At 35.2% G+C, this 12,882-nt stretch overlaps 1 long non-coding RNA gene across 1 annotated transcript; it reads right to left on the bottom strand.

Moving 5' to 3' along the window:
* Positions 1-3,209: 3,209 nt before the first annotated feature.
* On the bottom strand, positions 3,210-12,470 carry LOC130603010 (uncharacterized). The gene is made up of 2 exons (XR_008973039.1): positions 12,385-12,470; positions 3,210-3,786 (listed from the first exon to the last, which is right to left on the bottom strand). It is a non-coding gene; the product is annotated as an uncharacterized LOC130603010 (long non-coding RNA).
* Between the last annotated feature and the right edge of the window lie 412 nt (positions 12,471-12,882).

The following is a 12,882-nucleotide window of genomic DNA, read 5'->3' as shown; positions in this document are numbered from 1 at the left end:
CAGATAGTGGTGAATTATTTATTCCTGTAAATTGTGAACACTGTAAACAGTGTAAACAGTACTACATGGACACTCAAGTTTGTAAAGGTTTTCTACTTCAAAATGAAGATTGAAAAATGAATTAGAAAGCTATCTTCTATTATAGGTTCCCTGCTTTTATATTGTTTTCTTCTCATATATCTGGTGTGAGTCAAGACAAAGGAAGTATTAGGGGAAAAAACACTAGCAAAAACTGTATGCACTTATTGTTGCTCAGTAACAACCACACAGAAGACCAATAGACAAAAATTTGGAATAAGTCTGAACCAGCTGGAAAGGGAAGGGATCTTTGCTCAACAGGCCAGGTGCATTGCAAGCTTGCTTTGTCTAGTTTTAATGCTGCAAACAGGATACTTAGCCATCAATATTTTTCAGTATAACTCTTTCTATGACTTTTTTCCAACTCTTTACCTTATTTCCCATTAGACTTAGAGTATTAAATAACAATTTCATACAGTATATAGGACTATGAAAGTAAAGAAAGAACAAGCATCATTGCAATTGCCTAAAAAAGGGTTATAAATAAGAGTGACAATGAGAAAGCTGACGGTTTCATTTACCTGCCACAAAAAAAAACGAGTTGAGTCTACCTAAAACACCTCCAGGGTCAAAAGGCTCTGCAGTTTTAGTTAGTTCCCACAATGAAGAAAAAAGCACAATGCTTGCATTAAGCCAACACAATAATGCTCTTGCAGTGGAAATCTGAGACAATGACAGATGAAGACATTAGGAAATATTTAGCTCAGCCACCTTTACAAGAGAAATCTGATTACAAATTTTCAATGAAGAGAATTAAATGAAAGCTTATTTAAGGTCTCTTTCTGCTAACACCATTGCCTAAACATACGCTTTCTTCATTCTTACTCTTCTTTCTCCCATACTAATTCTACTACTTTACTGGAATACAAACATATTTTAATTTAGCTAACATTAACTCTCTTAGTAGTTGGAAGCATTTATGCAGCAGAGAGGAAACAGAAAGCATATGCAAGTATCTGAACAGTTTCCAGCTCTTTTACCTTCTGTACTTTCTGCTCCCTCTATACAAACACACAGATTTAAATATCAACTCACTTTCTGTACTTCCTGCTCTCTCTGTACACACACACTGAAATATAAATTTTTACATTTAATAATCTCTGGTATTAAAGACCTTATGTAATTACAAACATCAAATTATTACAGCAGCAGCTAGAGCCAATTTGGTTAATTAGGCTTGGGTGAATTTATAATCAACTAGTTTTAAGGATAGGTAAAACTGCCTCAAATAGAGTCTAAATATATAACCTTATATAGCAATGGCAAAATGTATCATGGAAAAAAGCATATCATAATAATATAAATATATTTAAAATTTTAAGCTTAATCTTTAACTGAACTTTGGGATAAAAGGTGGCATTATAATTATTTTGAATGGATGGGATTGCTCACCTACCAGACGATATGTACACGATACATGATGAGACCCTGAATATCATCAGTAGGATACTGATGTCACATTTGCTATGTTTCTTCGACAGACCTGCACAAACTCATTTCTTGCTCTGTATTTTGGAGAGTTCAAGCCGAGGCTGCATGCTGGCTGTCCTAGCTGCAGCCTCAGAGGCAAGGCAGGCTGGCAGCCAGCAAGCATTTGGAAAATTGCAGAACAGACATGGGCCAAATTTCTCCCTCTGAGGACAAGTAAGCTTACTGCTGTTGCTGGCTATTAGTGTACCAGTGACTTTTTCCCCCCTTCTTTTAAATTAGAAACACACTCACAATAATTCTGTCAGACAAACATCTGAAGAGCAAAACAGGAGCCAGAAATGTAATTCTAACCATGCCTAACCCTAAATCCGACAGTAATTAAGACCTATCTCTCTGTTTTTGTCCTTCTTTCTGACACAGTTCATTGACCAGTATCCATCTTCATGGATCACTGAAAGAACTCAGTAGGTGGCTGAGTAAAGCTGGAAGACACAGACTATTCTTTGCTTCCAGTCCTGCAGTATTAAGTGTCATTGTATACAGTTAAAAGCTACTGACCATTATTTTTTCCTTTGGAAAACAAAAGACAAAGGCCTGCTCCAAACTCCATTGTATGTCTGGATTTGTATTCATTTGACATTACACTACTTTTGAATTGGGCTTTACATTCATAAATATCAGAGAGCATTGCTGAAGAAGTAATGCATTTGAAGTGGCCTGCAATTCTTGAACAACGCAGACCTTGCTCTCTCCTATCATCATTATTCACCAGGCATGGCAGAATGAAGGGCTGAAAGGATCAAAGGGCAGAGCAGCAGCAGTATCTACTAATAATTGACAGTGTAAGCAACACCACTAATCAAGGCCAAAATATAGGACATCGTAAAGGACATTCGAGTTCTCTGGCTTAGCTGACACCATTTAAACTGGGAGCAATTGAGTGAAATGAAGGAAAGTCCTTTAACTATTAGGGAAGTTATAAGTAAAATATGAAAGAGCAAAGTTGCAATTGCTCAAATTAAAAATAAAACTGAACATGAAGCAATTTCATCTAATGTTATTTTGTACTGATATTTTCTAAACCTTCTTCTTCAGTAATAGATAACTGATTTAATGTATAAAAATAGAGGCAGCTTGGGCAAATTAACACCACCACTTACACTTTTACGTTTTAGATTTTGCCTTTCCTGACACATTCTTTAAGTACAACACCACAAACAAGTGCCTTTAAAAAAGAAAACAAAAAAAAAGGAACCGGGACAGAAGTGCCAGTAGGTAGGAAGGAGATGAAAGAAGTCCACTGGTACTCTCCTTGACTGGCAAAGGAAATGGCTGGGGGAAAGCACTGGCTGCTGTCCTGACCGATAATGACTTTCATAATCACTTTTTCCTGAACTGAAGCATGCTTGTGAATTCAACCATTTCCACAGAAGCAAAATGTCACTACATTTTAGCTTCTTATTACTTTTTACCCTAAGACAATAATGGATTTACTCTAATTGTAGTTAGCATTCATTATCATTAATGTTGAACAAGGAAAACAGTTGTCCAAGTGCCTAGAGCCCTCTGATAAATATTAGTGTAAGGCTGTCAAAGTATGAAGAATTGCGTTCTCCTCCAAGGAACAACTAAGTCATTTAGATATGCCAACATACCACGAACTTGACATAGGAAATTCAGCTCTAGTACAGAAGTAACTTAGTTTCTACAGCTTATCCAAGGACTGATGTCTTTATTTGAAGAATCAAAAATGTTTTCCAGTAATAAGAGCTAGAATGGATGGTTAAATAGCAAGAACCTTGTGCCTTTTGCCTACCAACTAATACACAGATGTTAGCAGAAAAACAGCATACAACATTTTGACTTTACTGAACTAAAGCTTTTTAGCCATCATCAAAATATCCATATTTTGCAGTAATCCTGCTGAATAAAAAAGTTAATTTTCCAGGAATAAAGCCAGTGTCCCCAAAGCCAGTTCTTATAACTGCTAAACACTTGCAGATACATGTCAATATTTTTACTCAACAAAGTACAGTGGGATAGTCTGAAACTTCAAAGGAATTTCAGCTGAATGGACTGAACCAAAATATTCATGGTTTGTTTCAACTATATTCTAATTTTTAATTATTTTGTACAGCTCCAAAAATAATTAAAGAAGCAAATATCTGAAGTCTTCAGATTACTATGTTTCACAGCCAGGAACAGTAGATGGAGAACAATTTGTCACTTTCATGGTTGCCTGGAGCTGCTGTAGGAAGCTATGCTATGTTCCCAAACCTGGTAGAGGTCAATAATTGTTTAAAATTATTCTGTGCAATATGCCTGATAATGGAAAACATCCTGATACAGAAAAAAAAGAACAAAACACCTGATACAGATTTCAGTGAAAATACTTTGGCCAAAACCAAGAACTGCCTGTTCCAAATGTACCTGGCAGAAACACAAACAGCAAATGTATCTGGCAGATAGCAACAGGTAGTTTAAAATATCAAGACCTGCCTTTCAATTAAATATTTAGAATGATAAATGAAGCATCATGCTAAACACTTAGCATTCATGTAGAAAATGACTAAGAAAACCACTTTTGCCCATTTGTGGTTATTTGAAAGAAGGTCAGCTTCATCTTAAATGTAAGGTAAAACTCATTTTTTATGCAATTCATTAGCCATTGACAAAGAGGTTGCAACAGGAATAAATGTGACCTATTTAATTTAGAATCCCTCAAACTGCTTTGCTTTTTTTTTCAGAATACAACAGAATAGCTTTCCAAGCAGCAAAATGCAAGCACTACTGCCTCTAATTAAGCATCTCTTCCGAATGAAAGGAGTGTCAAGAAAGTATGTTTCTCCAAGGAAACATCACAACCTTAGTAACACAAACACTTTTCTGTTTCTGCTTCTTCAGTAGGAGCTGAGAAATCAAAGATTATTTAATCCCTTTTCTTGTAATTCTAAGGCTACCCAAATAATTGATGTATAATCAGTGTAAATTGTAGCACTTACCATTATATCCTCAAGTTACTTGCCTGAGAGGGTTTAGCCAAGTTAAATCCTACTATTCTGTTTTCTCAGCTGGCCTCTAGTTTACAATAAAATACTGCTTCACTTTACATCGTTTTATCTACAGATTTTAGTGCAATTTATAAAAAACTGTATTCTACATGACAGCATCTCTGGATTGAAGACAATAGAAATAAACACACCTCCTCAATACAGTTTTGAAGTCCTGATACTATCTATTTTGCAAAATAAGCAAACACAACAGAAGTTAATATTTTTATGTTTGATTACTCTTCTTTTCATGATAGTGTCCCTGCCAGATCAGGTAGTGAGCTAAGTTGTTTTGCGATACCAACAAGGTATTTCTCAAAATTAGAGGCAAACCAAAATGCAGCTGGTGATGCTCACAGTCAGATAATCCCTTCTACAACCTGTTGCCATACATGTAGTGATAGATACTGTCACCTCCTGAACAGCCTGCTGCTTCTCTTGCACAATTGATGTATTTTCCCTCATCCCTTCACATCCCAGGTAACTTCTTTGCAAATAAAACTAAATTAATTTCAGCTACCAGGTTCCAGTTCTTAACATATTTTGTTACATCATCATATTGATATTATGGTGGGAAAAAAAATAAACAGAAGAAGCAGCTTTGTTCGACATTCATGGTTACTACTTAATGTAATACATTACTATTTACTGCAATACCCAGCCTGATGATAAAAGAGCCAGAAGAAAATCCTTTGTTTTGTTATGTTTGATCTTCCACTTAAACTGAATTCAATTTCAAAGTATAATAAGCCAACAGAAAATATTTTTCCGTAATTGAAATGTACCATCTGCTGCAGTAATCAGCAAAACACATCTCAACTCATTTGGATGTTTGATGCACTGTTTCTGTACAACTGACAACAGGAAATATTATCATGATTAGAATACAAAGTAATTTTTGCCTTAGCAGTATTTGTTTCACATATGCATTCAGTGGAGCTGCTTCTGATAAAGCTAGTTTGTCCTGCTTGTCTCCTACACCAAATATGTGCATTCTCAGAGAGACTAGAATAGGGATTTCATGTGCTAGCCGTTGAAAAAATGAACTTAAGTAAATTTTAGATGTGGGATTTCCTGAAAGCAGGTATCTGACACTCAATTTTCACACAGATTACCTGTGTTGATGGCTCACAGAAAGCTCCATTCTAAATTTCTTATCTCCAGTTTCTGTAGTTTGAAATGTTTTGGTTTTTTAGGTGTGTGGGGTTTTTTGGTTGTTTTTTTGTTGTTTTTTTACTCAAATGCTCTTATTAGGTAAAATATTTAAAATTTGTAAGTGGATTTGTCAGTTTGAAATAAGATTCATTCAACTCCACATACCAAACCTAATGTGGTTCTGAGGTGAGAGTTTGAGGTCCATGCAATTTTACCTCAAATTAGCCAGTCAATATTGATCAAGCCTTGAAACTATTTTACCCCATGTAGAGCACAGAACTTCATACAGAAATATAGTCTGCACCCTGCAAAGTGTATTAGTTGCAAGAGGAAGAGGTTTTCAGAACAACCCACATCTGAGATTTCTCTGTTGGAGAATCATTTTAAAACTGAAGGCAAACCAGCGGAAGAGTAACATTAAAGAGAATATTTGGGTTGTTGTACATAAATTGTCCCTTGTAGGAGGATCAACTTGCAGTGAATCAATAGCATTTTGTCTTAATCACCTTGTGCAACTCATAAGAGAACAATACTGTCATACAGGACAAGGATAAGAGAGGGACACTTAAATGTCATACAAAAAAAAATTTCCCTTCACTGCCTATATGAACCACATATATATATAAAAAAAGTCTTCCCTTCCTCTTAATCAATGAAAGAACACTGGCGATCAAGACAATCAATAGGCATTTTCTGTTTTATAAGAGAGTTATAATGTTTGAGGTTCTCAAGGGCTACTTTTTCCGAGAAATACAAATTTTAGCTCAACTGAATAATTGATTTATTTGAATCAGTTTCAGTGTAAAGTTCTTATTTTAAGTGTACTTTTCCATGAGACTATTCTAGATGTATGGTGAAAAAAGCTTTTGATTTTGCACAGTTAGTTTTCATGTTCTTGTCATGAAAGAGGGACCAAAGGCTGGCAGTGTTTTCAAGGATGGAAAGTGCATGAAAAATAGTTTTTCAAGCACTGGAAATGCTATGTAATGATCAAATTTATGTTTTAATTTTCTATAACAGAAGATAATCAAGAGACAGATAAAAAGATATGTACAAATTTCATTTTTGTTTTTTTCAAGAATAAAGGAACAAAGACTGAAGAGGAAAGCAAATTTGACTTGAGAGCTCTGATCTTAAGTTCTCACTTCCATTCTTTTTTTGCCAAAACCAAGTGTTCTTTTATTTAAATTATCCCAATTGTTACAAGTGTATTTTAATTTTGTTTAAATTGAGAGATATATGTAGGAAAAGTTAAGGTGGCTCCATGAAGAACTAAGATGGTGTGAGGAGACTTTGGGAGGTATACAAATGCTCGTCTAGTCTTATTTACCTTCTGGTATGAATAATTCTTCGTACCATGCTTTTCCACCCCATATCTCAAAATCTGATGAAAATAATTCTATTTTACATGCAGCAAGTGTACTAAAAGCAGAGCAGTTAAACAGCAGCAGAGCTTGAAGGAGAATTGAGTTCTCCTATTCTCCCACTGAGTAGCCCATCAAATTATCCCAATTCATATTAATCATACACAGTTACTTGCTAAGGTAATAATAACTATTGTAAGAAAAGTCAGATACTGTTCAGGTAATCAAGTGACAGATGTCAGAGGTTCTGCATGTTAACTGACAACACTGATGTAAAGTTCAGCAGTCACTGAAACCATTTGTTTCAGTTCCATTCTAGGGTTTTGTTTGAATTAGTGCATTTCATATATTTAATTTTGCAGTGGGAATGTACTAGAATTTCAGATATCTGTAGATTGTCTACTCTAGTTTGTAATTCTTATTTAGCTGTATTTAGTATTTTCTCTGATTTCTGGAGAACAAATTCAAGATCAAACTCTTAACTTGAGAAACTTTCAGTAGCAAAAAAAAAAAAAATAAATAGAAGAAATTCACTATATTTCAGTATTTTTTTAAGTATTTGAAAGAATAATTAATTCCATCTTCACAAACTCCAAGTTCCAAAGCAAACAGAGGCATAAAATTAAAACTATCGGAATGAAGATTTTGTTTCTCAATCTTCCATTGTAATTGAAATAAAGCAAAGATGCTTCCACTTAACTAGATGTTTATATGTAGATTAAAAATGAGGGAATTTTGGATTATATTTTTCAACTGCTTATGTTTACTCTTATATTCTGTCCTATATTCTATTGCTAGGAAATAAAGAACATTGGTTAAGGTTTTTTTTCTAAATGCATGTATAGTTATTATAATTCTAACAACCTCTTAGCAACTCTACTTTTCTTTTTGCTTCTATAGTTCCTGCCAAGTTGATTTATTTCCACTGAGTGAAAAATTACAAAACATAGATCCGATATTTGGACCTTTTCTGCTTCTTTCCATTGGGAAACTTGGTGTATTGGCTGTGCATAAACCCTTGCACATTGTCATAACACAAGATATTTGATTCTGATTAAAACAAGGCTATTAATTTTCTTCTCCTATTGATGTAATTCTTTCAGAGAGCATGGGACAGCCTAATCTCCCTCACAGTTATGCAACAAAAATCTTCATAGGTTATTCACATATTTCTCTCACACTTTTTTGGTCTGCTGTTCCCAGTCTGGATTCTGTCAAATATTAACTATGGGATGAGAAGCAAGTCTTAAGTGAACATCTTGTTAGAGATTATGTGTGCTCCTATATGTCATACAAGCTTCTCAAATGAAAAAGCAGGTTTTATGTGTTAGAGTTTCAAAGTCAATGAGGCTTTGAAGAACAGGAAAGAGTCAGAAGACAAAGGAAGACTCAGAAGAAAAAGAGATATCCAGCATCGATGTCATGCATGAGCACCAGTTCCAGCTTTAAAACTCTCTCTGGAAACATGGGAATCTAACCATAAAACAAACAGTATTTCCAGAATCTGAATTCTAGACTTATACGGGTTATATGAGTTCAAGTAATTGATGTTAGTTAAACTACACACAAACATCACATATTCCATAGTTTTCTCATAAATCTGTACATACGATTAACTAACAAGCAGGCTAAAAATCTTTTGTATTTCCAATATGCTGAGCTGTCAGCTGTCTCCCCAGACAATCTATGGATACAAATACACAAAAGTTATTGCCACCCACACAGAGGTGAATGCTAGCCTTGATTTCAGCATTTTGGGATCCTAATTTGGGGCCTATTAGTGAGAAGACAGACTGCTTTATTATTTGAAAAGCTGTTCACCGTGATTTATGGCCTTGTATTAGCCTCCTCATCCTGAGATATTAGACAATCATACTTTGTCACGGACAATGCGAGGTGGGGAAAACATACAGCATTCATCTTTTCTTGCCATCTAGGACACTTTTCATCTATTGTGTTTTTTCCTCTAGCATATAATTTCCTTGGAATCAATTTAAATTGGAAACGTTAATGACCTTCTCTGAGTCTTACACTGCCTTTTCACCTACTCTAAGGGTTTTTCTGCAAAGATATTAAAACCCCAAAACCCCAAACCTTTTAGTGTTTGCAGCGTTTTCTCCACAAAAAGGCATGCAAGTCTCTTTGGTGATTATTAAAGGGTTTTAGCTAATTATAAATTAGGCAGACCCAAAATAATTTGTGTAAACATTTCTACACATTAAGTTATTAAAAAATAAAAGTTTTATTTGCTATAAGAGAGGCATAGTATTTTTTTTAAGTTCTAAGAATTTGTACACAAACACGGCAAAAAAGGAAAAACAGAGTAAAAAGAAATTTTAGAAATTAAGACTGCAGGTTTCTAAGACCATGCCTTCACAAATAACTGTCCTGGAGCCCAAGAGCAGGTACTGTTCTAAGGGGATTATTGCCAACTGGTAGTGGGGATTTTGTTCGGTTTTTTTTTTTGTGGGGTTTTCGTTGATGTTGTTAGGGTGCTTTGTTTTGGGTTTCTAAGATACTCATTAGGCGGCCAGTTAAAAAAAAAGTAATAATCATACATTGTTGTTTTGATTCCCTGAACAGGATCAAGTACCAACAAACTGGTACATACAGAGATGTTCCTGCGCTACATTTTGAAACCTCCAAGTTGAAAGGAATAGATTCATGACAGGTTCAGTACTTCAGGTGAAGAAAAGCAGAAGTATGAACAAGATCAGTATATTCATACAGAAGAAATGTAACTTAATCCAAACAGCATACAGCAACTGAAAGGAAGAGAGCTCCACAAACCTACAGTCACTAGCTGTGTGTTTGAATGCATTCTTCTCTGGTTTGAGGGCTTAAGCATTCTCCAGACAGATGAATTTACATGTTAGTAATACAGTGATTTGTAGAAAAATAATTACCTCTGGGAGGAAAACAGAAGATCAATGGAAAATAGTAATTTGAGGATCCCACTGAGGGAAAACAAAAAGAGAAAAAAAACCCCAAACCACAAAAAAACAAACAAAAAAAACCCCAACACAACAAAAAACCCACTGAAAACAAACAAACAAACAAAAAACACACACACAAAAAAAGGAGAAACAAAAAAAAACCCAAAGAGGAAAAACTTCAAGCATTTCCACATTGGAAATAACAGTTGTTTTTTTTTTTAATGTGGAGCCAGCCAACAAGGTTTTTGCCATCTTTGTCTATCAACAGAAATATCCACGTTATGCTTTATCCTAAGCTAACAAACAACTACATGCAAAATACATGCAGAATGAAAACAGATACTGACATTTGAAACTGCTATGCCACAAAATAACTGCACGCCTCAGGCAGGGTCTGCTGCAGGTCATTTAAAATGATAAACCAAAAGGTCACATAGGATATAATAACTGATCTTTACAATTGCCTTTTTGAAGGATGTATCACCTGAGGACACACAAAATTGTTGAACGGCAGTAGTCGAGTCACAGCACTGAAAACTTAGTGAAAAAGTGATGTTGGAATACAGAAGTATAAAGACATAATGGATGTTTTTATAAAACCTTGGGAAAAAAAAGTATGGCTTTGCTGTGTATGTGGGGTAGATGGACATAGGTTAGCATTTTATCTCCTTACTATTAAAGTGCAAGAGACATTTCATTGGGAACCCCTATATAATTCTTGATACTAGGAGAAGAATAGGAGGCAAAAGTCTAGTGTTTATGGATTAAAATATATGTATCTAGATAAAAAAGGACAACCATAAAAGCAGAGTGTTCTTGGCCATCACATTTTTCCTCTCCCCCCATCCCCAAATGAAAAAAAAAATAACACCCTCTCCCCCCAAAACTGTTACAGAGACAGTCCCCAAATCAAGTGCTTTGGGATAAAAATATTTCCCCTCCACAGCAGGAAAGCTGGGCTGGGTTGCTTGCCTTGAGGAAGAGCATCTAACCGAATCAAGGACTCCCACTGCCATGTGAGTGCCCTAATAGCGGGCCATCATACAACTCCAAATGCTCCTACTTTCCATAAAAGAATTCCCCTTTGACACCTCAGAAACCTCTCCAAAAGTATCTTAATAAAGTGGTCAGTTAAAAATAATAAAATAAAATAAAATAAAATAAAATAAAATAAAATAAAATAAAATAAAATAAATTTCAAGCCATCTTAACTATACTAAATTTGCATTAATAAAGATTTAGGTTTTCATATCTAAAATACCTGAGCTGAACTCAGAGCAAAGGAGGTAAACAGTACTGAGCATTTAAGCATCGTAGATGTTCAAGTGCCACTTACTCAGAAAACCTGGACATTTAGGGCCTGAGGTCTGGGCAAATATCAATAGGATTTCAGTCTGAACGTACCACTGATACTTCTGAAATTACCTTTCTCTCTTTTTTGCACTTCATTTTGCCAATTATATCAGACTGATATGACTCACATAGCAAACATTCTTCTTCAAGTGTGTTAAAAAACAATACATGAAGTTGTCAAAATAATTTAGAGACCAAAAAAGGCTAAACCAAAACAACATTAAAACTCAACCAGCAAACTTATAAGGCTTGCATTTATATTATTATTTTGGGTGATGACATACACATAGTGAACACCTAGGTGAAAGCATCAAAACAGAAAAATGTCAGCAATTCTATGAGTATATTATTTTTGATAACGAGGCTAAAAATCATAATCCCTTTAGTCATTTTGAGACTGTTATTTCTTATCAGCCAAAAGGTGCCATGTAAATTGTGCTGTTATAGATATTCTTACATCACCATAAATTTTTCTGCAGGCAGAGACAGATAACAAGATTACTTTTGAGATATGCTCTTCTGTTCACAGTAAATCATACCCACTGAAATCTCAGATACAGAAATAGCCTTCCTCTTGTCCTGTATGTTAACCCTTTGAACTTATTTTAAATGTCTTAACACCAAGAAGCCTTGAGGTGGCTGTCTTGCTGAAATCATATGGTTAAAGAGCTGGGCAATTTGCGAGGAGGAAGGCTGGCTAGTGTGTCCTGGGCTGACAAATAAGTTGTAAATTCAAGTCAGGAGAAAAAAAAATAAAAAATGAAAAATCAGTTCATATTTTCAGTCGTAAAATCTTTAAAAAACTGTAAAACTGAAATAATAGACTTCAAGCATTTTGATGATTCTTTTTGCTTCAGTTACCTTCAAGAACCCGGTCGCTGGGCATCTTCATGGTTTGAAAATAAAACGTTTTTGTCCTGGCTCAAATGAAATATTTCATATTCAAATAGTCAATATTTCAATAAAAGACTTATAAAAAAATAATTTATACGTTCTGGTTTTATGTTAGTGACATACCTGAGGTACTCTGGTGCCAGCAGGAAGAACAGACAGCCACACTGCCTGGGGACCAGCAATGGTCAGAAGGGATGGCGGCCCTGACTGGAGCCCAGTGGCTGCCATTCATTAAAAACACAACAAACATTATCAGAAAAACACAGTTGGAGAGGTCCATCTAGGCACTTTAGAAAGTCTTCACATGCACATCAATATTTAAAACGTTTTCTTCTTTCATGTGAATCAGCAGGAAAATCTGTTTTAACCAGACTACAGACTCCCTGAGAAAGCAGCAATTAAAATCTGTTATCCACATCCTACTGCTTCCACTTTAGGGATTTCTTTTTCCCCCACTCTCTACAAAACTAACAGCAATACGAGATTTTGCATTTATGATTTCACACTGCAGGGAGCAAAGTGCAGCCTGTCGCCACTGTTATGGCAGCAGTCAGGTCACAGTTACAGGTACGAACTGAGGATATAGTTAAATAATTCAGTGCTGGGACAATTTCAAACTTG

Source organism: Pezoporus wallicus, unplaced genomic scaffold (genome assembly GCF_028554395.1).
Source record: "Pezoporus wallicus isolate ANWC-B61680 ecotype Strahan unplaced genomic scaffold, APGP_CSIRO_Pwel_v1 contig_2012, whole genome shotgun sequence".
NCBI lineage: Eukaryota > Metazoa > Chordata > Aves > Psittaciformes > Psittacidae > Pezoporus > Pezoporus wallicus.
The sequence above is the reverse complement of the archived record's forward strand: the minus strand, read 5'-3'. Positions and strand labels throughout refer to the sequence as shown.